We start from the raw sequence: 26,373 nt of genomic DNA on the forward strand, positions 1-26,373 counted from the left end.
GTGTTTACATTTACATTATATGGGTTGGGGCTGGCTGGCTCAGAGCTGTCCCTTATTTTGAAATTCCAATGTTGACAGGTATGGTATATGTATGTGTTTTTAGAAAAAAGGCAACACATTCAATGGCAGATAAAGCAAGGTCCTTCAAACTGATTCTGTATTCACTGCAGCCCTGTGAAAATTGAGAAGAGCTCTGTTGATATCCATATAAAAAGCAAGAAAATATAAATAAATAAAACATTATTATTTTTCTTTATTTATGGGGAGCCGTACTGTTCCCTTGGAGAGGAACTAAATCACAAAAACAGTAGATAAATAACAATAAAAGTACAATTATATCTAAACAACTTCAAATGCATTGACAGGAAAGTCAAATTAAAAGTGAAATTGGTATTCTACCAAAGCAATGCTTTTTAGGTTGTTTTAGAGTTGCCCCAGTTATCCAAATCAGAGAAGGTAACATTGGAAGTTGAAAAAGTCTATGAAGTGTGTAATGAGGTGACACCTGATATTCTCTTGGGTCTGTGTTGCATCGGGCTGTAAGGTCTCCATCTGTCAGGGGCCACCAGTGGCTAATCTCCCCCTGCATACGAGGAACTGATCCCACTCACCTCCAACCTGAATTATTCATTATTCACACACACACTTTAGCCCACACTGAACTCTATTTAGTCCGAGAAAATGTCCTGTTCTGCAAGATAAACAGGCAGACTTACTTAAGTGTGAGGTAGCGGTTTTGTCTGTCCCGGTCTCACTGCCCTTCTTCACTTCTCTTTGATAATTCACACCTTCTGCTGCTCCTTTGTGCTGTTCAGATGACTAAGTGGGGAAATGGGCTGTGGAAAATGATCATCAATGCAGCTGGCCCACTGACAAGAAAAGAGCACATTCTCTTCTGCTCCTGAGGAAAGGAACATCCTTTCAAATCCTACTAGAATCATTTCACTCTTTATTTGTGACTCCCTTCTCTGATTTCTAAAGATTTTAATGTTGTTGCTTGTTTCATGCATTATTCAGATATATGTTCTATTAATTGTTTCATGAATCGTGGCAAAAATACAAATTGTTTAGTTGCTCTGGCATATAAATCATGCATTCTATAGCTCGACTGAATTTTCCCCTCCAGTGCTTCATGAGAAATTTCACACACATATACATCCTCTCCGTCATATTCAGCGCCAGATCCCATAGCCGGTGATTGGACAGTGGTGTTTCGGGCTTTATGGAACCACAGTTTACTTTTCAGTTATACTGCTGCTGCTGCTGTTCGTTACCAGAAACAAAAGGGAGCAATTTAAAATGATAATGAAGCGTTTATTGTCTTATGGGGATGGGAAATGTGGCATGTGGCACGCGCTGGCTCGTAAATCTCTGGATGTCACCCGCGGCGTGTAGATGGATCTCTTCTCCTGTGGTTGTCTCCAGCCCCATAGAGCGCAGCTTCGGCAGACTAATGAACACGGAGAGCCTTGAGAATGGTAAACAAGTGCCTGATTAATTGGCCCTCTGCTTCCATTATTGTAGCAGTGGAATGCAAAATGTCCTACAATAGAGCATTCTGATCAGTTCCCATTTTTTGCCATGTGCTGTATCTGCTGTGTACTCCCCTGGAATTGATGGTGGCCTCTGTGAAGAATAGCATGTCCCTGTACACTCTGTCCTCCTCAAAGAATGGAAAATACACTTAAACTATTACCACTCAATTATATTACAAGAACAGCCATGGCATTTTAAACTGTATGAAACTTGCTCCATTTAGAAAAACAGGAAAAACATCTCAGAAAACAGCCAATTGATTGTAGTTAATTTATCATGACTCCTTTATTCAGTGCCAGACCTCTTTTTTCTTCAAAGGCAGCACTTGTTACTAAATTAAGGAATGAAGAAATATTGGAACCCTGAAATGGTTACCACAGTTATTTAGTATATCAGTCAAGCACAGCAACTTTGAAACAGTTGACAGAGTGATCAAAAGAGGAACCACATAGGATGTCTTTGGCTGTCACAAAACTCTGTGCATCATAATGTTTAAATTGTCTTTTGATTTTGTCTAATGAGAGGTTGTGTAGCCATCTTTTTGCCCAACAATTCAGACTTTTTCCATGTAGTGCTTGTGTGCCTGGCCACGAAGGCATACACATTCCACCCAGACATCCATGTCCTTCTCCCTTATCAGCACATTTGAATGACTTGGGATACAGCGACTTCTTCATGAGATCAGGGTTGGAGAGGTGAAGATAATGAGTGTCTGCAGAGGCCCCGCAGCTCCAAACCCTGCTTTAGTTTACTGAAATTTAAAAAAGGTCCAAAGAGCTCGAGCTCTTGGCTTCCTCTCCACACACTGCTTACTGAATCATTGAAGGGCCATTTGATTATCAATGCATGAGAAAGTCCTCAGTACCTGCACTTTAGAGAAAGTCTTTATAAAGAAAAACCATTCAACATCCAAACAAGTGCAACTCCAATGAATGTGTCTCCAAGAATACGAGTGTACTTCTGTGAGCTTCAAGGGTGCTTCTGTGTCAGTGATCTGACAGCTCCTGTCATTGTGAAGCCTAAAGCACACAGATATTATTATTCCAGTGACCTTTTTTGGGAGTGCCTCTTTATTGTATTTGTCCTTGGGTGATCTTTAAATGTTTTCTTTTTGAAACATCGCATCTCAGTTTCCTACAACATGATTAGTTTAACTCATTCTCTTCGAGTGTAATGTGAATGTTTTTGCAGACAGCTGAGGTGAATTGGCTTGAACTTTCATTAGCTGCTTCTTTGGCTGCGACAGGTGGTCAGAGTTGACCTTTCTGCCCTACCTAATAAATGTTATGTCTTCATCTCTGATTGAAAGAGAATTTGAGCCCCTCCAGATAGATCGTTTGTCAGCTTTACGGCTTGACACTCTAGAAAGTGAGTTGTACTCTTTCATATGGACATGTCAACTCTAAAACCCTTTTTCCTCCATTCAACAAAAGCAGCTGGACCATAGTAAATGGTTAACAGGTTGTCTGTGGTACAAAGATTGATGTTAAAAAAAGAACGATCAAAATGCAGGTTTGGGTTCAAACCTCTCGTATTTTTTTCAAGAATATTTTGGCATTTTACATACACTTCACACAATGTTAACAAAAAAATATGCAATTTACGATATATATATATATATATATATATATATATATATATATATATATATATATACAGTATATCTCAAAAGTGAGTACACCCTTTAGATTTTTGCAAATATTCTGTTATATCCTTTCAGGGGATAACATTATCCTACTGAAACTTTGATATAACTTAAAGTAGTCAGTGTGCTGCTTGAATAACAGTATAGATTTATTGTCCTTTGAAAATTACTCAGTACACAGCTGTTAATGTCTAAACAGCTGGCAACAAAAGTGAGTACACCCCATAGTGAACATGTCCTAATTGTGCCCAATGATGTTGTTTTCCCGCCCTGGTGTCATGTGACTCGTTAGTGTTACAAGGATTCAGGTGTAAATGATAAGCAGGGCTGTTAAATTTGGTGTTTTGGGCACAATTCTCTCTGAATGCTGGACAACATGGCACCTCATGGCAAGGAACTCTCTGAGCGGCTGAAAAAAAGGATTATTGCGCTTCACAAAGATGGCCTTGGCTATAAGAAGATTGCCAACACCATGAAAATGAGTTGCAGCACAGTGGCTAAGATCATACAGCGGTTTTCCAGGACAGGTTCCACTCGGAACAGGCCTCGCCAGGGTCGACCAAAGAAGTTGAGTCCACGTGCTCAGCGTCATATCCAGAGGTTGGTTTCCAAAAATAGACGTGCGAGTGCTTCCAGCATTGCTGCAGAGGTTGCAGAAGTGGGATGTCAGCCTGTCAGTGCCCAGACCATACGCCGCACACTGCATCAAATCGGTTTGTATGGCCGTCGCCCCAGACAGAAGCCCCTTCTGAAACCGATGCATAAGAAAGCCCGCAAACAGTTTGCTGAAGACAATGAATCCAAGAACATGAGTTACTGGAACCATGTCCTGTGGTCTGATGAGACCAAAATAAACCTGTTTGGGTCAGATGGTGTCCGGCGTGTGTGGCGGCACCCTGGTGAGGAGTACCAAGACAAATGTGTTTTGCCTACAGTCAAGCATGGTGGTGGCAGCATCATGGTCTGGGGCTGCATGAGTGCTGCCGGCACTGGGGAGCTGCATTTCATTGAGGGACACACGAATTCCAATATATACTGTGACATCCTGCAGCAGAGCATGATCCCCTCTCTTCGGAAACTGGGCCGTAGGGCAGTTTTCCAACATGATAATGACCCTAAACACACCTCCAAGATGACAACGGCCTTGCTGAAGAAGCTGAAGGTTAAGGTGATGGACTGGCCAAGTATGTCTCCAGACCTAAACCCAATTGAGCACATGTGGGGCATCCTCAAGAGGAAGGTGGAGGAGTGCAAGGTGTCCAACATCCGTGCGCTCCGTGATGTCGTCGTGGAGGAGTGGAAGAAGATTCCAGAAGCAACCTGTGCAGCTCTGGTGAATTCCATGCCCAGGAGGGTTAAAGCAGTGCTAGATAACAATGGTGGTCACACAAAAATATTGACACTTTGGGCACAATTTAGACATGTTCACTATGGGGTGTACTCACTTTTGTTGCCAGCTGTTTAGACATTAACAGCTGTGTACTGAGTAATTTTCAAAGGACAATAAATCTATACTGTTATTCAAGCAGCACACTGACTACTTTAAGTTATATCAAAGTTTCAGTAGGATAATGTTATCCCCTGAAAGGATATAACAGAATATTTGCAAAAATCTAAAGGGTGTACTCACTTTTGAGATATACTGTATATACGATTATTTTCCTTTATCGTTATTTGTTTGACTAGACAATGAGCTGTAAATGTCATGCTACGTCATGCTTTAGTTTTTCTCTAAGTGCGTTTGCATGAATTCTATGCTGTTTTACTGTTTTCTCTCGTACTTTCCATCTTCTGAGACGATCTTTCATTGTAATATGTGAAAGTTAGTAAAGCAGGAGTGCATCTCCAAGTCTTGTCGGTTTGTTTGCAAAGAGTGTTTTTCTTTTGATTATCAGGCGTCTCTTCCATTCGAAGGGAAGAATGAACGTGTATTTGGATTTAACTATGAGCTTTTTACCAAAGTGATCCACTGTGGCATGAAGCCTGCATTGTTTAAAAAGAATCTTACTGCTAAAGCACTGCTACATCAAAATCACAGCAATGTATTTCAAATCTATCCAGCAAACCCTAATGATAAAATCATAAATCTCCTCAGGCTTGTAGATAGCCTAGTTAGACAGCCGCTTGAATTAATTTTGTCTTGGGATTCCTCTTCAACATACCTTGCTGTGTCTCTATCATACTGAAGACTTCCTTGTTCACAGTGAGTTAAACATACTGTAAAACAGTGATTATTTTGTGAGTTCCTGGTGTTTCTGTGAGGTTGAGAGATCTTCTGGGTATACTACACAGCTCTACAAAGCCAACAGAAGAAGGTTTTCTTGAATATGTATGTTTTTACTGGTGGGATTGCTCTTTTCGTTTGTAGAACCACAGAAAAGTATTCCTCCAGGGATCTATCTTTTTCATGATCCAAACCGACATCTGAACATGACACTGAATGGAAAGGGGAAGTCTAACTGTAATGCGCCATTTTTTGTAGCAGGTATCTTGCATTGACTTACAAGCACAGCTTTGACTGCTCAACATTTCTGATGGAGAACAGAAGGTTCTGATGAATGCTTCTTCGTCTCTCTTTTCCTGAGAGTTGGGGACCAATGTTTGTAATGCAAATAAGGACCCTTCAAAGAATGGCTTATTAGCATTTTCAATAGGAGAAATGTCCCAGTGTGTAGAAAATTCGATGATTCGATTGTTTCTCTTTATTGCATGTCAGAATGAGCTTGTGTTTTCAGTTGCTTGTGAATCTGTCAGAGACACACAGTATGTGACTTTGTTGAATGTTAAACATATGACCTTGTTAACGCTTGTTTAGTTTTTTGTTTTGTGCAAGCATAGGAGGGATAATCGGCCATGTCTGATTTGGAAGCACAGAGATTGATTGGTGCCGTGTTTTATTCGTTGTTTTTGCACCTCAGGCCATGTCTCTCCCTTCATGCTGTGGGATTCAGCAGCCCAGCCGCCCAAGTATCATTATTTGGTTCTATATTAAGACTATTGATTACATTGTAACTGAGGCAGTGAGGCTGAAGCAATACAGGCTGCTGGTATAATTGTTTTGGTTTTTTTGGTCCGGCTTAGTTGGTATACATGTCAGGTGGGTGAGCAAATGATCCTCCTCCATGGTACTCCAGTTTCTTTACAAGTGTGACATTCTTGTGACAATATTGTATACAAATATTCAGTAATGTCAAACTAATTGTCTTCAGTCTTTCTCTTTCAAACCACCACAAACAAACCACAAACTTTTGCTGTAATTGCTGTAAGCTGTGTGGAATATTGTGCATTGACATCAATGCCTTGTCCGCCCGTTCTGAACAGATGCCGATATTCCCTGCAGCCCCGTTGATTATGGCTGGTATCATAGTAATTTAGTTGCTGTCACACTGTTGTGTCTGTGCTGAACAGAACGGCCTGCCTTGATCCCGCCTCTGTCAGAGAGGCCTTGGCTGGGTGGCTGACAGCTGACAGAAAGGACAGAGCATCCACATTGATGCATCAAAAAGCAACGATTAGGTTCTTCTGAAACCTTTAGGATCCCCATTGTTTTCTGGAAATGCCAAAAAAAACAAAAAACACCTCACATCCTCTCAACTGTATTTAGTTTAACCTGGCTGCTGCTTCCAGGAGAGATCTGGCCAAAGATGTCACCACTACATTTATGCTGCTCCTCCTCTCTCTTGTCCCTTGAACAGGTGCCTGTGAGTGAGTCAGCCCTCTTGTGTGCTGGAACACATTTTGAGGGGAGAGTAATGGCGGTTAAGAGCTTCACAAACATATGCAATGCAATTACCCTCAATTATGGGTGATCAACATTTGCATAATCTTTATCCCAGCTACTCCTTAAGAACCAATCAGATGCTATTTTTCAGAATGAAAGTCACATGAATAATTTATGTCAGTAAAATATATCTATTCCGTGGGTCTCAGCGATCTTAGTGGCTATTCAGCCCCCTCAGTCATCTATCATTTATGATAGAGAGAGTTAGGAAGGCTCCCTGATTGAGCTAATGAATGCAAATGCAGTGCAGGACTAGCATGGGTCAGTGGCCACACTCCCTCCTCCCCGTACCTGTTTTCTTCACTATCAATTCACTCCAAGCCCATAAACAAATGTGGCATGTCATTTACTGTGGCCGTGAAACGATTAATTTTCATAAAGAAGGGAAGAAATGGCCATCTCTTAGATAGTTGGGGCACCTGGTTGTGTTTTGACAGTGATGATAAGCGTACATGGCAGCTCAATTACGTTCTCAACACTCGATTTCTTTTTTATTTAGGTAATGGGAATCCTCTCTGTGAGCAACTCTTGTGGTTAAATACATGGAAAGCTGCATTAATGGCAGCACCCAGGCTATTCTTTTTTTTTTTTTTTTTTTTTTTGCCACCCTAGTATGTCACATGGTACTGTGGTTTTTGCCTCCATGAAGACCATCCATAATAAATGGAAGGCACATGCACACCCTGCACTGCTTGGTGCCTCATGCATATATGCTGTCATGTGTCTGTTTATGTAGTCGCCATGGCTCGCAGAGGAGATGACAGAATCACGACTCCACCAAAGAAACTATTTTTTCATAAAACAAGTAACAAAAAGTATTTTTTAAAGCTTCAAAGTAGTGAATTGCATGCCAGCAGCATGTCATTGAGTTATGCTGTTTTGAACTTTGTACCATCGGCATCAAACTTGCGTTAAATGTTATGTCAGAGACTCCGTTAATTGTGTTTAGCGCTAATTACATAAATCAAAACACATTACGGTGAACAAACAGTTTATATTATAATGAATGGCATCAGATACTCAATACATCTTCACTTTTGAAAGCATTATTTCTGTATTATCGTTGCTCTAGTTGTCTTTTTTTATAAAGCAAATGAAATGGCAGCACAGACTTTAAACACGCAAAAAGTCATTTTATTCAGCTTTGGTTCTCTCGATCAAAGCAATAACAAAAGACAGAGTTTTTTACGTTCTGAAGTAGCGTAGGAAGTTGTTTCATTTACCACAATTATTGTCATTGCAGTTGGCTTCTCCTGGTTAGGAGTCCTTCATTGTTCATCGTTTTTACCGGCAGCTGAATTATCCGCAGAGGTTTCTTTCTCTCCAAAACAAACAGAGCCGGTGATGAAATAGTAAAAACACAAAATAAAGCAGTTTCACATTAAAAACAGTGTGAAGAGCGATTGCAAGCTAACGCCTAACGTTTGCTCAACTTGTTTCTCCGATTACTTAAGATCCAGACGTCTGTAAACATTAATTGTAAACATGTAAGTACACAACTCAACAAAATCTAGAAATTGTGCTCTTTTCGTTTGTTTGTCTCAAACCTTCTGGACACCAGCTTCGTGTTTTCCGTGTCTTGCGTTACCCGCATCATATATGTGATATTGTGGCAGTGCACACACTGTCTGATTGTAATGCCATTTATTCAATGCTTTATGTGGTTGTGAAATTCAAGGAATGATTAGAGAATAAAAGGTTTTGTACAGAAAACGCACCTAAAGGACTCTAATGGACGGTGTCTCTTTAGTGCACAGCAGTGACTGGTGTTATTGTTCCTGCTTATTTTGGAAAGGACACTCAATGGACAACTTGTGGACATTATTCCTTCACTCTACACTGCAGCGCCTTTAAGCAACATATTCATATAGCCAGCAGAGAAACACCCGTTCCTAAATACAAAGACTGAGTGACATTATCTGCTGGCAGTGGTTATATGCTTTTTCTTTTCTTTTTTCATCCCAAGCTTCCACAGCTTTGACAGCACAAATCACCCCCACTCCACATAAAAACACACATACACACTTCTTTTCCACACGTCCAAATGTGAATCTCTCCCAGGGTTGTCAACTATTGCCAACATGGCCCTTTTTTCTCCCCCTCAGCAGGCAGCTATCAGAGCCTGTTCTGACAGCTCCGCTTTTGATATTTATATTTCCTCAGAATTTTAATTACTTTGTGCTTCATCTTATATTCTTCTTTCAATGTTAGTGTGTCCATGGCCATGTGCATTTGTGAGGTTTCACAATGTGGCTCTCAGATATTGACTTTTTCCATTCAACGCATGCGTCTCTAATTGTTTTCCTCAGGGCATTAGCATGCAGTTTTCACCTGGCTAACATCGGAGGGCATGGTGGATTATAGACATAACATGCACAGCTTGCTCTTTGACATTTTCAGTTTTTGCTCATTTCCTGTCTCTCCAGCTGGCATGCATGTAGAGACTGCAGGTGACGTGCAGACACTGTTTGGAGCAGCAATACTGCACATTCGATTGTTACATCTATTATTATTAATTTGTTTGTCTGTCAAGTGCTGACATAGAACTTTGGAAATGCATTACGGCTCTAAGAAAGGGATAATCCACAATTCATTGAATGCACAATGTAAAGAGGCAATCCAGTGTGAAGCAGAGCGGGGTTCTTTCAGTGTGTTATACAGTTATTACTGAATCTTTTAAAGCATGTTTCAGAATGGATTATCCTGCTTACACTCTGGACACTTGGCCGAAAAACAAAAATAAGCGTCTCCATTTATCTTTGTTATTTTACACTCAGAAGACAAAAGATTTAGAAGATTTCTTTTTTCATCACAACAATATATGCATCTCAACAATGCGCTCAACAGATCACACAGTTGATCGTTGAGCTGAAGGAGTGAAACAAATAAAATAATAAATGAAGCTTTGTGGTCGATGTCCAAATTTAAAAGAGTTATTGAACTTGAACTAACCACAGTGTTTAGATGTAACAAGCTCACAGTATGAGCTGGACTGCCTTTTGCCTTAACTGACCCAAGAGCAGCAATGACGCCACTATGTTTCTCTGCCAAGATAACTGTTGTTGGTTTTTTTGGACTACAGTAGAGTTGTATGGCACAAATGTACAGGCTACAGTATATACAGCAGTAATAGCAGGGTTTGGTCCCTTCAGGGTAATTGTTGGTCAAATATAAAAAAGATGGATTAAAGTCAGCGTCATCCTTCAACCTAATTTGTCTGAAAGCTGCACAGTTTTAACACTCAACAAACGAGACATTCAATATTGTAACGCAAACGCACATGTAATGTACACATAATACTGTCATAAAACAAATGTGCATTATGACCATGGGAACACAATGTCTATAACAAAACATTGGCAAGATATAAATAGGAGGCTTTAATATTAGGTTTATTTTGATTTCTTCATTTAACTGTTGATACGCAGTTTATAGTTTGTTGAATTCACCACTGTGTTTTCAATAATTGCAGCTAAACGTAATCAAAACAAGCCAATTTACGAGTTGTGTCGGGTGCCTGTGTCTTTAGACTTTACCAATGAGTGAAAAACAAACATAATTGAAACAACACTTTGGGAGCACATCAATCAGTTTATCTCATAAGATTGTTGCTTTTTATCTCCTGGCTTTTATGCTTTGTACATTTCAGTTGGTTAAAATTGTGTCTACAGTTTTCTCAGATCATCGTTGCCTCATGTTTTGTGGGATTCTAGCATGCACAATCAGAGTTGCAATGATGAGATAAACTACATTTTGGCCTTAAGATAAATGCCGTCTACCGAGAGAGAGAGGGACTAATGCTGAATGCAAAGCTAATCATATGCGCAGTTTATACATATACTATGTTTGTCAGTCAGTCGTGGTGTGATGGTTTGTTTTTAGATACTAAATTTCCTGACAACCCTGTGGGTGGACATAATGGGCACTCCAGTTCGGCGTGCATAGTATCAGGTTGGTCATGTCAGAGTGCATTGTTTGTGGCAGCTCAGAGACGGACTACTACTACTACATTTCCCCTCATGGCCGAACTCAATCCTTTCCTCAGTCCCCGGTGAAATGTTCCTCCTGGTGGCCTCCCATGGGAACACTATCAGGAGAATGTTCAGGTTTTCCATGGAGTTGCATTTTTGTCCTGATTGTGTTACTATACTTGCTTGCTTGTTTTGCATGTGACCTGTGAAATTATGTAAATGCTAATAGAGGTTTTTCCCAAGGAAGTCATTTATATTTTGTTTTATTTAACTTAGTGCTATTTAAACTGGAACTCTATCCAGCTAACTTTCATTTTCTGCACAACCCTGACATCAGGTCATGATTAATATGAATTTTTAGCAGCAGAAGGGATCAGTTCAGCCAGCAGGCATACTAGTTGTGTTTTCACAGTGTTTGAGGGCTGGGTAGCTGGGTGAAGGTGAAGAGAACAAGATGGCTACCCTTGGTCAGGATTCTGGCAACCTTAGCACAGCATGCTGCAGAGTGGAGCACTATGTATTACTGCTTTAGCATCACGAGTATAAGTGAAGCCATTTTCTCTTTTCCTGACAACTAAGGCAGAAACATTAAAGATTCATTAACTACTGTCAACCTGAAGCTTATTTTAGAGTGGCACTCTGATGTCTCTCAATACAGCTTCATCCTGAAATGAATTAATATTCTCCTTTGTTCATCAGATTGAAATATAGACTTTACTGCAGTATTATACTGAGAAATATATCTACTGCACTCGGAGATGTGATAAAAACACTAAATGGTATTGATGTACAGAATACATCTGGGTTGATTAAAGTCCACATGCAGATGTCGTGTAATTTAATATACCATGTAAATGTTGAAAATCAATGATTATTCAGTGCTTTTTTGTGTTCATCCTTGTGATAGTTTGAATCTACTTTCCAACTGCACTAGAACAGTCAAATGCTTGTGCATTTTGATGAGAGGATCTTTCTGATAAGAGTTGCGTTCAGAAACAAAACACTTCTGGTGTTGCATCTCGATAATCTCATGTCCTTCAAAAGTTATTTAGAAATTCAAAGCATGCATAAGCCCCTGTTTTTAATCACAGATCAGAACTTTCTCTTTGATTCATGCAACCAGCTACAGTCAGCATCCTCTCATTATTCAGACAAATGAGGATTTGGATTCAGAGAGCTGTTTCATTTTACTGGCAGTGTTACCAATCTCCAGCCTGTTTACCTTCTGTGTAGATAGAACTTTTTGATCCTCTTTTCCAAAGCCTTAACTTGTGTTTTTCTTCTGCTTTTGTCCCTCACATGGGTATAAATTAAAACTTTTTTTTTTTTTTATAGGATCAGAATCTCCTTTTTTTTTATCAGGCAATTAGTCCAAATGTATTTGAAATGGATGCAGCATCCAAGCTTTTCATTCCCGCAGACATTTGTGTGACTCAAGGAATGAAAAAGCTAAAAGAAATAGAGGACTTGACTAATGGTTGCACACCATCCAGTTTTATTTCATTGTATAAAATGTTTTGTTTCACATTCAGTAAGCGGCTCTTTTCTCCTCTCTTTCTATGGAAAGCACAGACCTCCCCTAACACCTCAATCAGACCACTAAGGCACAACGTGGAAAAGGAAACATGGAAATACTTTTTGTGGCAAAACATTTTATCAGCTGTTCCCTGTCATCCAAGTCATTTTGCATCTGGGGCCTCTCGGGTGCGCAGCAGAACAAACTTTGCATTATTTAGATGGGCAATCACTCAGAAACCCCTCTGTGTTTGGCCCAGCAGAGGAGCACTGGTCTAAAAATATCACCTCAGCTATGTGTGGTTTTGTGTGTCATATCAATGGGACCTCCAGGTATGTACATTTGTCTCTGAAGCCATATTTCACTGTGAAAGTGGCAAAGGGATAAATGTCTGTGTGCTGTTTGCTAGAGGATTCTTCTTTAAAGTGCTGTAGGTTTCCTCAGGAGGTGCCCTAGATTCCCCACGCTACTGCATTCTTTGTTTGATGGACAGAAAGACAATTATCCGTGAAAGAATTGTCAAAATCGCTGATGCTGATAGACGGAAACGTTTGTGCTAGGTCAGCATTATCATGTGATCGTCCCGTCATTCAGTGTCAGTCTTTTGTGATGTAGAATGAAGATGAATAATAGTGTCCTAAATATGTAAGCACAAGATTATTTTAAAAAACAAAACTGTTGCACAACAGCTAAATGTCAGCTGTTATTCACTCAAGAACGTGTTATCAGCATCTTTGTCACGAAAACCATTTGTCCTGGAATATACACTTGTGGCACAAGTACTGATACATTTGCAAGTTAAGGTGCACAAGTCATTCTTTTCAGTGTCATCTGTCAATCATTGACATAGAAACACTGTAATCCAAACCCCTCAGGAATTAAAGGTTTGAGCTGGATGACTTTAAATGAATAGATGCTGATATTATGTATCAACAAAAACTAAACCACACAAAACGTTTAGTCAATTATTCAACTTATCGTTTAGGTTTTCTTTCCAAAATAAACCTTGGTCCTCAAAGGCTTTGAAAAAGTCTAAATGAGGATGAACTAATGAATGGCATTCATATATTTAATGTGAATTTCTCCCCATGTGTCCAGTGGATGTGACAAGGGAGGATGAGCAGAGCCCATTCAAGCAGAAGTTTGCGTGGGTTTAGAAAGAGCCATGAAGCCCCATCTGAGTTATGTTTTTCCATGGATAACAAGCTCCACAGCCGTGAGGACCACATCTCCAGACACTGTGGAGGCTTTCAAAGAGCAACCATCTCCTTCCCCCTTGAGCCCAATCTGGCCTTAGTCGTCAAGACATGTTTCAGCAATGTACCCTCTGGCGTGTCCCCTGCTGCCTTAGCCCCCCCCCCCCCCCCCCCCCCTGCTATCTTGATGGAAAATGCAAAGGGAATGACTGAATGCGAGAAGGAGTGGAAACAAAACATAAAATGAGCAACAGTCAGAAAGAGAGCTGAAGTAAACAACATCATTACAACTCCCTTGGCTCTGACCTTGTGAACTGGTCCAAAGCGTTTTTGCAGATGGCTGTTATGGTGGCAGCTGTAGTGTTTAGACAAGGTAATTATGGCACCCGGCTACAAACTTAGTCAACCAGTCTCCCACCAAGTGTGCATGCTTGATAAGGGCAGAAGTAGAAAGGAGACGCTAGCATTCATCGGTGTTGTAATTTACAGTCATGTTCAGTGCCTGAGCTTTAAATGACATCTTAACACATTTCAGCGCACAGCCATCGTACGTTGGCTTCTTCTCCAGCGTCTTTTACTGCTCCAGTTTCTACATCTTTATCTGTCATTTATCATCAACATAAAATCTACAGAGACGTATATATTAACTAAAAAAACAAATAACAAGGGCTGTGTCTACATAGCTTTAAGCCACAGAGAATCACATGCTTTTAAATTTCCCTGACAGAAGTGGGGCTGGAGAAAATGCTAACTGTACACGATGAAAATGACAATCCTGAGAGAGGTTAGAGTGCAGAGGCAGTGAGGAGCAACGCTCTCGGGGAAAAAAAAGGGCTTTGGTGTCTTTGTCGAGTTACTTTACAGACTCTCTAAACACCAAACAACCATGACAAATGACCAGATAAACACACAAACACAATCTTTAAAAAAAAATCTATACAAAGTACAATCATTGGCCTGATATTGTCTATAAGTAACACCATTTTCCAGCTGCGATAATGTCGCTTATTGTTTCACTATGGAAAAAGGAAGCACATGCAACAGATCCCCAACATCACTTGGGGCCAGACTAAGATATTCTTCTGTCCATGGGTACAATTACCATTGTAACACTGCTCTGGTCCCTTGGTGTGGGTGGGCCAGTTTAATGAGACTTTTTAATTAACACAGGCATTTCATGGCTCTGTGCAACATTCGGGGTGCACTGTTCAGGGTGCTTCTTGGTGCCTCTGCTTTACCCCTCGGCCGTCAGGCAGATGGTCAGTTATTAGCAGTAATTAAAACTCCATCATTGATCATGGTTTGTAATTGTGTTTAATTTGAAATGTATGAATGATTAAAAGCTTCAGCTGCATGTTTTGCATCTTAATGGCGATGAGGACCAACGCAGGGATACAAAGTGTCAGTGGAAACATCTCATAGGGCTCACCCTCTCTGTTACCAACAGACTCTGCCAATTACATGTTCAGGTAGTCCTGCGCATAGCATTACCTTTCAGAGGTGGCAATTTTCATTAGCCAAAGCTCGTTTCATCACTTCGTTTATTTGTGTCGATGATTTGGAATTAAGGTGGTAAACACATTGTAAACAAAGCTAATATCATTTGGAGGCAAACTGCATGCAATGACATTTTCTGGATCTAATAAAGACAAAATGTTGTCTTTGTTGTGGAGGGGTTCTTGAGGGAGCTGCGAGACCATACAGAGAATAAAGTAGGTCAGCTGGCTGACATAGGGTGCCTGTGGACATGTTCTTTATGCTGCTACTGCTTTGCACACAGCAGCCTCGCACAGAGAGGAAGGAACCATAGTTAACATTGCTAACAGCTTGTCATTAGAGGAAAACAGCCTGGAGGTATTTATTTGATCATCTGAGTGGTTCTTGTCCATCACATCGTGGAGTAAAACAGATAAAGACAATGCGCTGAATCTGACTGTGTGTAGTTGTGTGTGAGTGTGTGCATGCATCAGCTTGCTTCTTGGCATCTAGCCTGATGCTATGCAGAAGATGAACATGATTTCCATCTGATTTGAGATCCTGTACAATAGTTGAAACGTATTACTTTTCGGACATGGAATACTCCATTATGTTGTTCATTGAGAGTATGAGTATGTGAGAGATGGGTATTCTTGTTTTGATTTCCTACGTATATTTTTTTAATTTAAGATTAAACTATTACAGTATTAGTAGTAGAAGAACAGGATCTGGTTCTACCATCATTTATTAAGTTATGATTATTCCTTAACAGCAGCAGTGTTCTGGTTATTTGTTGAAGCTGTTGTTTATTTGTATTGCAATTTTTATTTCCATCAATACTGGGGCAATACTTCAGCTTGGTGGATTGGTGTGTCTGGAAAAAACCCCAAAGATATCTGATTTGGGCTTTTGATGGTTATTTTAACTAAAGATACATTTAGTAGAATAAGATATGTGAGAAACTGATGACTAAGTCATTTTAACTACCTTACGTCTTCCTAAATCTCATCATTATTTATCGCATGTTGAGAAGTTTAAGCTCTAAATTAAAAGACTTCAAATTCCACAATAAAATGTGTTTTTTTGCCCCTGCCAGCTGGAGGAATTATGAACATGGTCTCATTCTAAGAAGAAGACAGATTGACAGCTACAGTTAATGACAGGAAATCTCTCATACTGCTCAGGCTGTTGTTTATTGATTTGTTGTCAAGAATGTTATAAAAGAATCTGCAAAATCCTAGTGTTACTGTTGACCGCATGCTATGAGTGACAGTCAATTAAAATAGGAATTGGATCCTTGGAGCGACACTATCCAGATGAAGGCTCTGCATGCCAAGAGAAGCGGTCTCCAGAGTTAACTACAAAACGAATACTTGGACTCTCTGTGGCAATGTTAAAAGAAAAGAGCTTAATTCTTCAACTGCTGTATTATGGGATATTTACAAATTTGTTCTTATAATTTTGTATTACAATAAGCCTAGACTAATTTTCTGCTGGTAGTTTGTTTTGTGATATTTTCCCTTATTAATTATTGCACGGTGCAATAATGTAATACTGAGACTAATCCCTATTACATTATTGCACCGTGTGCTCAAGCTGAAGTTTAGATTTAGATTGACGTACAGTAGATCAGGGCTGACATTGATCGTTTACTGTAATATTTGCTCGTACATAAATCAAAGCTGTTTGGAAATAATTACCTTGTTTGCAGGAGTATTTTTGCAGTTTTCTAGAAAGACACAAGAGGTGTGTCTGCGACAGGTTTTTAATATGCTAACACCAAGTGTCAACATGTACTTAAAGTGCTCAGCAGTGGAGTTTGGTGGAGGAAGCAAAGTATCCTTCATCCTTGTGGATTTCTGAGGAGAGGGAAGGCAAACGTAATGCAAGCCTTTTCTCGTCTTCTGATATCTCTAACAGCCACATGTTTGTATTGAAAATTCTTCGTTTTTTTTTCTCTCTCTCTCTCTCTGAAAACAGTTGCTTCTGAAAAGCAGCAAAACCCTTTACAGCCTAGTTCTCCACGGTGCAGCACTAGTGCTTTTGTGTCGATAAGAGTTTGTGAGTGCATGCGTCTTTGATCTGCCCTACCGGAGAAGATGTTGACGGTTTAGCGGTGAGATGCCGGTGTTTACTGTTGAGCTTAGATATCTCCGCCTGCGTGCTCCACATTGAGCGGCTCGGTGTGCTGCTGTACTGTGGTTAGCCCTTTTCAAGCATGCTTCCAAATTCTGTGGACGAGCTTGTTCTCTTTAAAGAGAAGGCTTCAAACACAGGGAGGCACATCTCGAGAATAAAACGATTCCATGCAAAGTAATACCCCTTGGTAATTGAAAAGTGATGAGCCCTTACCACTGGTCTCTGCACGGATGCTGGTCAGTGAACTTTGAGAGCATACACATACACAGAAGGATACGAGTTAATATCTATTTATACTTTTTCCCCCCCATAATCTTTTAAAAAGAAATTCATATGTTTTATGTAGTTCCACATGCTTTATGTGAAGTGTTTGACAAATTGTGAAACCAAAGCACAAATGAATGGTTCCGTGTAAAAATCATTTGATATGCTTGTGAATGTAGAAGAATCCTTCTTAGAAAGCAAACAGCGACTCCTTGACGAGAACAACAGGAGCTCATAAAGACCACCGTGGAGGCTTCAGGGGATACTTGGCTGTTTGATTTCATTGTATTACAGTCTCCTGTCATTTGAATATGACAGCCATTTCACCCAGTTACTCACAGGGGTTATACTCTATTGATCTCCATTGATGATTTCCTTGTGCTCCCTCCATGTTGCACCATGTGCCCTTTGGCCGACTCGCACACAAAGACAAAAGGGCACATCACAGCAAATGAGATATAGATTATTTGCAAATGTGCAGAGCATAGCATGGATTATTGTTGTGGATCATGTTGTTATAGTTCTCATGTCCATTTTAGTTTGACGATTACTGACCACCAGTTAATGTGACCTTCACAAGGATTACAGAATGAGGGGATCAATTCCAACAGTTTGACAAGTCAGTTGGCTTATCATGATTAATATAGCCTTGTGCCGACAGCGAGATATGTGGGATCTGAAAAGCTCTCATTACAGTAAATAATATTTGGTATGATGTGGCCACCATCTCTCACCTCGACCCTTGAAACTACTGTCATCAAATGGTGGCTTGAGACTTACCCCCCATGTTAGAGACTCTAATGTCCTGCCTTTTGAGTTTCACAGATAAGGAGAGAAAGGATGCAGCAAATTTATTTTGCGCTCATTTGTTTTGCTGTGCCCATAATAATCATTGCAAAGAAGCCTCAGTAGTTAAACAGTGTGCCCATCTGGTGAGGAAACTGGGACAAAGTGTACTTTAGCGGGAACAGAGGATAACTCTCCTGGCCTTTAGGGCTGGAGCTGGGGAGAGCCAAATGCTCTGAAATAGTTAGGTAAAGATGCTTATTTTTTCATTCTTTTTTTATTTTTAGATAATCCTTGGGGAAGTTGCATTTGTGTGGTTGCAAAGGTCATCAATTTAAGTTTTCCTTTCACTTGTTATTGAATGCTTGCACTGTGAATAGAGCTCTGACTTTACATATCTATGGTCAAGACGCGGAGAACCTTCTTGAGAGGCTGTGTCGGGTCCCGGTGGATGTCAACAGTGTTCAATACTAATGACATACTGGTCCACAAATTGGCTTTTCAACTTCCAGCCCAGCCCCTCTTGCAAAGCTTTCCCTGCTCAATCTCCCAGGATTCGGACCAACCTAGCTGAAGCGTTCGGAGCATCATCATTATTCTCCCATCTCTTATCTAGAAATGGGATCAATAAATCTATGGATCCAGCCCCGTCTGAACTCTAGTGTTCACCAGCCTCCTATTTTTCCCCTTGTCAATCCAAGAGAACACTTATCTGCTGGAACACGCTGATGCATTGTGTGACGCCTTGGCGAATGTTCATTAAGAGCAGGATCAAGAGCAGATCGTGGTAATTCATGCACACACACCCCTATGCATCTGTGCTGATCTCTCCTAAGGATTAGCATGCCGGAAGACACAGATAATATGAAGGAGTCAATTAGTACCTCATGAATTATAAATGCTTATGCAGGTAAAAGCTGGAATTGCTCTTAGAATTCTTTTTACAATTGCAATTAAAAGTTTATCATTGAAAAGCCTGAATAGCATTATAGCAATAATCTTGCACTTACAATTTTAAAAGTGTTGGTATCATCAATGAATAATGCATCCTCATCCTCACTCATTATAAATGGGATATGACTGTGGAATTGACATATCTTCTTTGTTGTGACTAGCTTGTTGTAAGATCCTAAACAATATTCAGCTTTTGCGGCTCTCAAATGTCTACACAGAAATATAGTGGACAGCTAATTCACAGTCTTGGCAGGCTATGTTGCCTCATTGTTGCCTTCTTTTTTTTTTCAAAATGATATTTGAAGCGTTACCAAGGTGAACCAATCAATACTTTGCTAACTCAACAGAACTAAGTTAAGGGTTGTTGGGTTGAGGATATAACCTTATGAGAATCCACAATTGACAAAAATGTCTGTTCTTATTATGTCATATAATAAAACGTAGGCTTGTGTACATGTACTGTGTTCTCACTGACTCACCTATATCATGCGTACATTGCCAGGAGGAATAACGTTCCGTCATCAAAGCAAACAGCATTACAGCCTCATTGCATCAGCCAGAAAATGCACTTCCTTTATCCACCCACAGGCATTCTTTTTACTCTGCACAAACACTATAAACATCCTGATAAAGATGTTTCTGCCGGTTCATAAAGCACACATGTTTGCAATAATTGAAATCTAATTTTAAATCCTGAAAAATTAAGCAGCAAGCTGGTTCAATTTTTCCATGTCTATTGGCTTAAGTGTGATTGTAACTGAAAATGAGCTGTAAAGTATCTAGAATTACATTTTTAATCTGTTTTAATTGTTGCATTCAATAACAGATCACTACAATCATAACACTCATAAGCTTCACTTTTACTGTATATTGCTTTTATGGCAGCTCACGGTAGATAGTTTAATACAGTACTGTATGTCTGGAAAGGTAAGAAAACACCAAATGCGTCCTAAAAAGATGTCATTCTGTTTACTCCATCTGTCAAATGGTATGAATCTGGGACATACTGCTTGCATCGCAGTCTGAGGTACATCCCATGTCACTGTGAGGTGGAGAGTTTGAATCAGGCCGTGAACCTTTGGCATATGTCATCCCACTCTCTCTTTCTCCATATTTCCTGTCTCTCGCTACTGTCAGCTAGCCGAGGCCAAATGCCACAAAAATAATCTTCAAAAGATATAGTACATCTCAGAAACATTAGCGATTTCTGTCAAATCAAATCTGTGTTGTTTTCTGTGCCTCAGGATTTTAACTGTACTTGTACACTTGCATACTTGTATTTGTAATATGTTGTTTATGTTTTTTTTTTTATTTAAATGTTTACATTATTACATAATTTTGCAGTCACTTGCAGCAGCATATTGTTGAATTATGTTGTAAAATGATTAGATGAATCATGTGCACAACTATATATACATTAGGATCAATGAACATCTATTCATGCTGTAGATACATCTAGGTACGTTGATAGTTTAGTATGTTTAGTATATTAGTAGATCTGAACATTTATTTTATGGCTACAATCCCTTATTTCTGAGAAGGAAAATCTTTTCTCATATTTTAGTTTTCAGTCTGTGAATATTAAGTTATTTCACGCAGCAATGATTCCCACCAGAAATGTGCTCAAAATGCAGTTGGACTTTGCTCCTCACTTAACCCTGGTGCTGTGATGGGCCAGGAAGGTGGTGATGTATGGGACTAGGGAGGCTGCTGGAACAGATGGGCCTTCAGTACAGCAGTGAACCAGTGAAGGTGGAGATTCACAGATTGCTCTTTGTTGCTACATTGGCGTGGCACTTCCTAATCTAGTGTAACTGATGACAGAAGACCTCTTCCTCAGCTGCTTTCTCCCAGAGGCTTATCATTCTCTTCTTCCTTGTATCAATCACCTCCGTGTCAGGCAATTTTGTCATTCTACATAGCCTTAGCTATACCCCCCATGGTGTCTCCAACTGTACTACATAATACTGTATGTGGTCTTCATCAATCCCATTTCCCCCTCCACATGGTGACTTTAGATCTATGTGCTTTCATGCTGAATAGCACACATGACATAATGGCACAATGGCAAGAAAGAGAACAGCAGGTGGAAGTTAAAAAAAAGTTCCCAGTTAATATTAGTTTCACTTGTTACCCCTCTAAACAATGACGATAAAGGACAAGCCTTTGTCTGATCAGCTCTGCTGTGGTTGTGTTTCCTATTCATGCGCTAATTTGTACATCCCACTTACCTCTGGCTCAGTTTAGCAGGAACAGGAAATGATCGACCTCCCATTGCTCACCCTGTGGGACACTGCTGACCACAGCACTCAGCTCTAACCAGCATTACAAAGACATCATTACAAACAACATATGTGTGACTGATGGAGACCAACTGTCTTTGCTCAAAAGAAACATCCACATCGACAACAGAAAGCATCTTTGAAGCAACATTGTTGTCATGTGACATATGCAAAGGTCCTTGGGGCAAACTGAAAATGCTCTAAAGTGAAAGGTATGAATGGGTGAGGGGTTGGGTGGACTGTGTGTGTGATTGAATGCTGTCAAAGAAAAGGAGATAGACGGGCAGCATGATTGAATACTCTGTCAATTTATGGATCTGGCTTTAATGGAAAAACTAGATTTTCTTTAAATCTCACAGTCAGTGTAACCACACAGATAGCTGTTTTTAACTGTGGTTACGCTTGTGTATCAACGACATTGTTATGTGTGGCAGCGCAAAGGGAGGGACTCTGAGAAACTGCAATATGGAGCGTAACCTTTGAATAAGAACCGTGCTGCATTTTTCAGGTGGCTGTTTAAGATTTATGAGGTCTCTCACGAATCGTGTTCATCACGGGTAGATATTGACTCTGAGTGCCAGCGGAGTGAGTGGGGCTTGAGAGCTGTCATTTTGTAAATAATGTATTATTAGGCCTGTCTCCAGTGACAAGAACAAGTTGTTAATTTTCAATGTTTGTCTTTATGGACTATATGATCTTCTTAATAAAATATAAACAATGCTTGCAATGTTCAGCTTATTCCTATACGTATGTGGGGCTTCCACCTGCTCTTTCAAAAAACACAATGCTATTAGAAAAATTAATATTTTGTCTCTGTGCAGTGTCCTGGCCTCAATCAATGAGGTCTTTTTCTGGAATCACTCAGCGTATTGGAAATGTCAAATCCATCTTGGCGGCCTCTGTAATGAGTAGAGGGGTGCTGGCTTAAGTCATTCATTTTGTTTTATTGACCATTGAATTCCATAAGGAAAATCACACTGAAGCCTCAGTCAAATGAAAACATGGTTGACCTTGAATATATTGCTAGAGGTCATTTCAGAGTCCTAGCCAAAGAGCATATTTGGACATGGCTGAGCTAAATCACATGTCACAGCGATGCCATGCACCGGCCATATAAAGTTGGTTTTGCACAGAAATTATTTGAATGTGTCCTCCCTGCAATTTTGCTCTTGGATTCCTGCTCTGGTGAAACTATTCCTGTGGCTGAACGTCAACTGGGACCTGAATTCTTACTTCTTTATGTTACATTTAAGTCAGATATCCCAAATGTTAAATATGAGGAAAGTAGGAGTGGCACTGCGGTGTTTCCTACAGGGATTCTGTCAGAAATATAGAGAAGTAATATAAGTAGCTATGATCCATTAAAAACAAATTACAATAACACTGTTTTGAAGTTTAGATATCAGTGCAGCTAATCCAGTTTCTTTGATGTCCATAATATACTTGTGGAGTCTACCACTTATTTAATATAGAAACTTGATTATGAGCAATTCACATGTGGGCTTTCCCTCAACAGAAGCATGATTAAAGGTAAATTTACTTAATTGCCCCCTTGGCCAAGGACTTCATTGGAGAAAGGGCTACATTTTTTCAAGCTCAGTGTTGACCCAGCATATGGTTTAGGCATGTGGAGAAACGAAAAGCTGTACACATAATGAAAGAGTTGGGTAATTCCATTTGCAATTGGACGAAACACTTTGCAACAAGATACATGGGCAGAGAGGGGATTGAGTGTGTATTCAGCAATAATCGTGGAGAGGGGGAGGGCAAGAGGACTCAAGCTGTGCAATTACCAGGAGAAAGAAACAACACAGGGCTCTTCACATCTGCACTGAACAGCACTGTTATTTCTTAATTTCCTAATTCAGCACAACAAGCAGATTCAATGTGCCCTGAAAGAAAACTCTCCTTCTGGATGAATCAATGCCGTATGTGCTCGTCACTCTGTGATGCTTCCAGCTGCAAGCTAGAGAGATGATTTGATATGCTGTATGTACAGCATGTTGACTGAGTTCTGCTTCATTTATTGCAAATCACAGTTTTGTTTGAGGGACGTTTTTGTAGCTTTTACTGCTTAGCCAGCCTCTATCAGTGACCCTGTTTTCTGTGGCCTGAAGCAATACCAAGGCTGTCCCTTAGATTTGATTTTGCCACAAAGGAGTCCCGTCAGGAACCTGTGTCCTGGAGGGGAAGCAGGCAGCGAGGCCTAATGATGAGAGGGGAGGATTTGGGGCCAACAGTATCAACACACCTCTGTGTAGCAGCATGGTGACAGTGGGAAGGCCCTGGAGTGTCAACCCAGTTGTCTCTGAAGTCTGTCTACAGAGCCACAGATACTGTATACAGGTCAACATGGCGGCTGCAGCCTCACTCATGACGCATGCTCTTCGTCAAGCAAAACGGAATCTGAGTAGAAGACGTATTAGAGTATAGGAGCTGCATCCAAAAGCATTCACCATTCATTGCATACAGTCACCCAAAAAATGTAAAACATGAAAGTTAGTGAACACGTGTTGTTACTAACCAACAGCGATGGCATATGCTATCATGCATTGAATTTACCAACAAAACAGCATCAGAAATGAACAATATTCAAGTCTTTATTTTCAGCCCAATTTAAACTATCTTCAAAAGATCTAACTAATATCCATGTATACTGTATATTTGTGTCTTTTTCTTAACCTCTTTGAGATTACATATTTTATTACACAATACTTTAAAATTGAGCTTAATCACAGTGTAGAGATCTAATACTGCCGTGTGTTTTGTTCCAAGCTGGATATGGAGGGTATAGTTCCACCAACATGCCTTTACCAAATCCTAGAAAATAGAAAACATACAACATTTCTGTGTGTATTATGCAGAAAGAGGAGTGTGATGAAAATGCTTTTGCCTTTGCTTACCTTAGATATAGCGTAGCAATAATCTGCCATGTCTGATTTATTTAGTCAGGTGATAGTAAAGCTCAGGTTAGGGATGGTTTCATATGATACAGTCATAAAACAGCTACATGAGTAATGTGTATGTTAATCTTGCCAAGAGGAAGAGTCTGTTCATACTGTATATAATCAAATTTTATTTATGCATTTCACCAACTCTCTCAGGGTATAGATATTCCCTATGTGGCATATGTGTGCTGGATGTGTAGGTTTTTCTCTTTTTCCTTTTTGACTCATATTCAAAAATGAAAATATCATTATCCATGTTGAGTAAATACCTAAATTCAAGTAGTTCTGATTTTCAGCAAGTATTCCGATATTACGATGATATAATTGAGCACTACTGTTCCCCTGCAGTGGCTTTGTACTAGTTAACAGGCAAGAACAGGCGAGAATTCTTTATTTCACATCACTGTCACTCTTATTTCTCCGGGCAGCTTGACAGCATCTTAGTGTCAGGATTTCAAGAGTCCCTGGCTTTTAACCATCTTAGCTGACAATACCTCCATTTTTTGACAGCTTAAATTCATTCATTCCATTGCCATGTGACAACAGGAATTTGCTGCCTCCAACTTCACTCTTCGTTCTTTTCTTTTCTTCTTTTACATGGTTATGCTTTTCTGTATTCCACAATCAATTATCTGAAATGGCATGTGATGAGCAAAATGAGGCATGTCAGAAAATGTTGAGTCACTTCCAGTTTTTAGTGTCATCATACATCTTACTGTCACAAAGAAGGGACAAGGCGGGATTTAGAGGATGTCAGGCGTGGAAGCATTATTATGATTAAAGTCTTTACAGAAGCTTTCCTGCCTATCTGTGGACTACAGTCTTAATATAAGCTCTGGCTGTTGGTTTTGTGTTTACACAAAAGGACTTGCTTGGCACCAGAAACAAATGGCCACTGCAGGTAATGTGTAATGGTGAGAAAATATTCTGCTGCTCCTTCTTCTCGCCTCATCTTGGTTCAGCCGCTGACACTTTCCTGTCCGTCATTAAAAGCTTAGAGCCTTGCTTTCTTTCCCTGGCTCTGCGTGTGCATAATTTTCATTGATGCTACAGGAATAGTATTTTGAATATAGCCCATGAAATGCAATGCCATCTGGTCTCAACAGTGCTTTTCGGTTGCAGATGAGAGAGTGCGAGCCTCCCTGCAGATCCACGTCTAATTGGCTCGCACCATAGTTTGTCGAGTCCTGTCCGTGGCAGTTCTTCAATGCCCATTCACACCTTTCCCCAGCTTCTCTGCAGGTGGAGTGTGAAATCCATTTGTTTCAAGACAGGAACCAAAGCGGTCTCTGCCCATGACAAACCATTTTCTCTGCCTTTCCATACAGTTACTATTGAGCTAAGCAGGTATAACTCAACGGTATACGTCGGGCGGCTAATAGTGAGTCATTAGAGCAACTTCAACCTGAATCCAAAGCGAGTGTTTCTGCCTTTGTGCAATGGCCACCCATTGTTCCCACGTTGTTCCAGTGATAAGCAGACAATTAGTAGTTCGACCAAGCATCAGCAGGGGTCATGAATCATCAAGTCGTATCATGTCAACCTGGTTCAACCTGGGCAGTAAGAAAATTAACCCCTTAAAGAGACAGTTTATTAGTACTGCTTCCTTTGTGAGAACTTCATCACTGAAAGTGACATAAATAGGTCTTTGCCCAACAATGAAGAAGGGGCACTTAAGCGGTGTTCTGTTCTTATGGCATGGTTAATGACTGACCTTTTGAAACTGTGCACAGGGATAGCCCTGAAAAATGAGTCTGCCATCCAGAACCACTGATAACCTGCAAGCTGACCTTGACTGCAGGTAAACACCAAGCTTGTTTGGGACTCTTTGTAATAGCCACAATCATTAGCATGTTCTGAAGGCATTTGGGATCTGCCA

At 40.2% G+C, this 26,373-nt stretch overlaps 1 protein-coding gene across 1 annotated transcript in view; it reads left to right on the forward strand.

The window, feature by feature from the left end:
• Positions 1-26,373, forward strand: part of macrod2 (mono-ADP ribosylhydrolase 2) — a 367,748-nt gene that overhangs the window by 205,138 nt on the left and 136,237 nt on the right. The gene's annotated exons all lie outside the window — the stretch shown is intronic.

This window comes from Cottoperca gobio, chromosome 15, assembly GCF_900634415.1.
Source record: "Cottoperca gobio chromosome 15, fCotGob3.1, whole genome shotgun sequence".
NCBI classification, from domain to species: domain Eukaryota; kingdom Metazoa; phylum Chordata; class Actinopteri; order Perciformes; family Bovichtidae; genus Cottoperca; species Cottoperca gobio.